General features: G+C 37.3%; 1 long non-coding RNA gene across 1 annotated transcript in view; it reads left to right on the forward strand.

Annotated features, from left to right (window-relative positions):
- Positions 1–3,715, forward strand: part of LOC105532493 — a 15,766-nt gene continuing 12,051 nt past the window's right edge. The window contains exons 1-2 of the long non-coding RNA XR_001004986.1: positions 1–105; positions 2,190–2,316. This is a non-coding gene — a long non-coding RNA (uncharacterized LOC105532493). The remainder of the gene's footprint in view (positions 106–2,189; positions 2,317–3,715) is intronic.

A 3,715-nucleotide genomic window follows, 5' to 3' on the forward strand; every position in this document is an offset into this window, starting at 1 on the left:
CCAGGAGAACATCACATAAAGGACAAATGTGTATGTTTAAAAATGGCCAGTTTCGGCCTGGCATGATGGTTCACGTCTATAATCCCAGCACTTTGGGAGGCCGAGGTAGGTGGATCACGAAGTCAGAAGGTCAAGACCATCCTGGCCAACATGGTGAAACCTCGTCTCTACTAAAAATACAAAAACTAGCTGGGCATGGTGGTACACGCCTGTAGTCCCAGCTACTTGGGAGGCTGAGGCAGGAGAATTGCTTGAACCCAGGAGACGGAGGGTGCAGTGAGCCAAGATTGCCCGCTGCACTCCAGCCTGTTGACGGAGCGAGGCTCCGTCTCAGGAAACAAACAAACAAACAAACAAACAAAAAACAAAAAAACAAAAAACAAGTTTCTGCTTGACTTATAAGACCTCAGCCAATGTATTTCTAAATCAAATAACAGATTGGTGAACTCATTTTTAAAGCAATTATCTCAGGTTTTCAAAACAGGTTTAAGAATATGGTATCAAAATCCTAGTCTAGGTTTCAATATTTCAGTATTTACAGATGACGTCTCAGAAAACAAAGAAGCCGTTATTGACAAGCGCTTTGCAGGCCAAAGGCCACTGCCAGGGAATATAGTGACAGTGGATTTGCTGCCAAACTGATGATTATTTTCTTGTTTTCTTTTCAGCCCCATTGGTTCCTGGGCTCGGACTGTTGATGCAGCTATTTCTATTTGGTTATGGGTAAGTCAACACTGTATTTATCACTGTGCCCATGTTTTCCTTCAAAGAGGCACATGTAACTGTGTCCAATTGCAACTGAGAGCATATTTTAAAAAGGAATTTGGCTTCAGTGTCTTTAACTGACTTTAAATAAATTGCTTGTGAGACTGTAGAGCAGATTTTACAATATTAAACCTAGCTCAGAAGAAAAGCTGAATTTAGTAAATAATCATTTTTAAGAACTTAGATAATGTCACCTTTTAAAAAACCTGGGACTTCAAATAACTTCAAAATGAGGAAAAGCTTTTATCAGCTTTAGAGTTAAAATGCAGATGTTAATCACAGGTTAGGGTCTTAATAATTTCTGAAAAGACAAACGCAGCATTATTTGTGAAAGTACATACAGTTGTGTATAGCGTAACAACATTTTGCTTAACAAAGGAACGCATATACCATGGTGATCCCTCAAGATTATCATGGAGCTGGCAAACTCCTGCCAACTAGTCAGGCAGTCGCCATTGTAAGACTGTAGCAAAATGCATTACTCCTGTGTTCGTGGTGATGCTTGTGTACACAGACTTACCGCACTCTCAGTCATACGAGAATATAGCACATACAGTTAGGTATAGCACATAAGACTTGACAATGATAATGAATGATTAGGTTACCAGTTTATTTATTATACTGTACTCTTTATTGTTATTTTTGATTGTACTCTTTATGTCAATATATTATTAAAAAGTTGGTTGTGAAACAGCTTCAGGCATTTCCTTCAGGAGCTATCCAGAAAAAGGTATTGTCATCATAGGAGATGCCAGCTTAATGTGTGTCATTGCCCCTGAAGATCTTCCAATTTGACAAGAAATGGAGGTGGAAGACAGTGATAATGATCCTGACCCTGTGTCGGTGTAGGCTATAGTGGTTTGTGTTTTAGTTTTTAACAAAAAAGTTTAAAAATTAAAAAATTAAAAAATATAAGAGCACGTGTAGGATACGGATATAAAAAGAGACATTATTATTACTATTATTATTTTTTAAGATGGAGTTTCTCTCTTTTGCACAGATTGGAGTGCAGTGGCACGATCTTGGCTCACTGCAACCTCCACCTCCAGGGTTCAAGCAATTCTCCTGCCTCAGCCTCCTGAGTAGCTGGGATTACAGGCGCCCGCCACCATGCCAAGCTAATTTTTGTATTTTAGTAGAGATGGGGTTTCACCATGTTGGTCAGGCTGGTCTCGAACCCCTGACCTCGTGATCCACCCACCTTGACCTCCCAAAGTGTTGGGATTACAGGCGTGAGCCATCATGCCCGGCCAAAAAGAGACAATACTTTTGTTCAGCTGTACAGTGGATTTGTGTTTTCAGTGGAGTGTAATGACAAGAGTCAAAAAATTAAAGTGAAAAGTTTATACTGTAACAAAAAGTTATAGTGGGCTAAGATTCATTCATTACTGAGGAGAGAAATTTTTTGTGTACATGTTGTGTAGCCTAAGTGTACAGTGTCTGGAAGGTCTACAGCGGTGTTTACAGTGACATCTAAGTCTTTCACATCCACTCACCAGTCACTCACTGACCCACCCAGAGCAACTTCCAGTCCTGAAAGCTGCATTCATGGTGAATGTCCTACACAGGTGCACCATGTTTATCTTTTATACTGTATTTTTACTGTATCTTTTCTACGTTTAGATATGCAAATACTATGGTGTTACGATTGCCTACAGTATTCAGAACAATAACATGCTGTACAAATTTGTTGTCTAGCAGCAGCAGGTGTGTAGTTGGCTCTTCCGTCTAGTTTTGTGAAAGTTCACACTATGATATTTGCATAACAACAAAATCACCTACGGATGCATTTCTCAGAATGTATCCCCATTGTTAACTGATGAATGGCTGTGTGTGTGTCCAGGCAGGACTCTGTGTGTGTGTACTATATATACTATATATGCATACCACATATGCACACATCCACACTATACTATGCACTATACATATATACAACTACATAGGCAAATATAAAACTACACATGCATAAATACACAAACACACATACATATGTATGTATAAAAGGTAACGTATTGATATTATTAATAGTGACAATGTGTACTAAGCACATATTTATATATTCTTAAATATATATTATTTTAATACATACTAGATTATGTGATATACTAATACACTTTTTTAAAACTGAAAGAAATCGCGTTGCTTTTCTATTTGTGCTTCTAAATATGATGTCCATATTTTTTCTGATTTTATTACTGTAGCTGTGATCAGGTCATGTAACTTAATTTTGATGATGTTTCTTAGAATACAGTCTGAGGGTATCCAGCCTCAGATCATCTGAGGATGTAGCTCAAGATTTCCTAATTTTGCAAACAGCAAGCGTCCCAGGAGATTCTAAGACTTGCTAACAAAAGGCGGGGACTCACTGGACAGTTACTGAAGATGGACAGTAGGGGGCAGAAGCGCCCACGCTTCTTTGATATGGGTAGCTTTGGTTTTTCAGTGACGGGGAACCCTTTGACTTCAGGTGCCTACTGCATTTAGAATTTTCAAATGAACGCTTCTTGCCTGTTCTCTTATTTTTTCTGCCTCCAAACATTATGTCTATCATTGCAAAAGTAATACAAAATCACTGAACAACATGTGGAAAATACCAAATGTGTAACAATAGAAATAAAGTAAAAAATGCACCACTCAAATTCCCATCAAGAAATAAACATTCTGATAATATTTAGTTTTATTTTCCTATATATTTGTGTGTATATATAAACATGTATTCAAAATGTGTTATAATATAAAATGTGTAAGATATATACAACAGTATAAACAAAATTATGTTGTATATGTCATTTTCATGTCATATGTCAGATATAGCATACTAATGCTTATCCACTTTTTAAAAATGCTGATCCCTTTGAAATATCCAATTATCAATTGTGTTTCTTTCCTCGCTTAAGTTACATTTTATGACTTTTGGTAGTGAAGAGATAAAATTCATTACAAAACGTGC

The sequence above is a fragment of the Mandrillus leucophaeus genome, unplaced genomic scaffold, assembly GCF_000951045.1.
Source record: "Mandrillus leucophaeus isolate KB7577 unplaced genomic scaffold, Mleu.le_1.0 Scaffold961, whole genome shotgun sequence".
Taxonomy (NCBI): Eukaryota; Metazoa; Chordata; class Mammalia; order Primates; family Cercopithecidae; genus Mandrillus; species Mandrillus leucophaeus.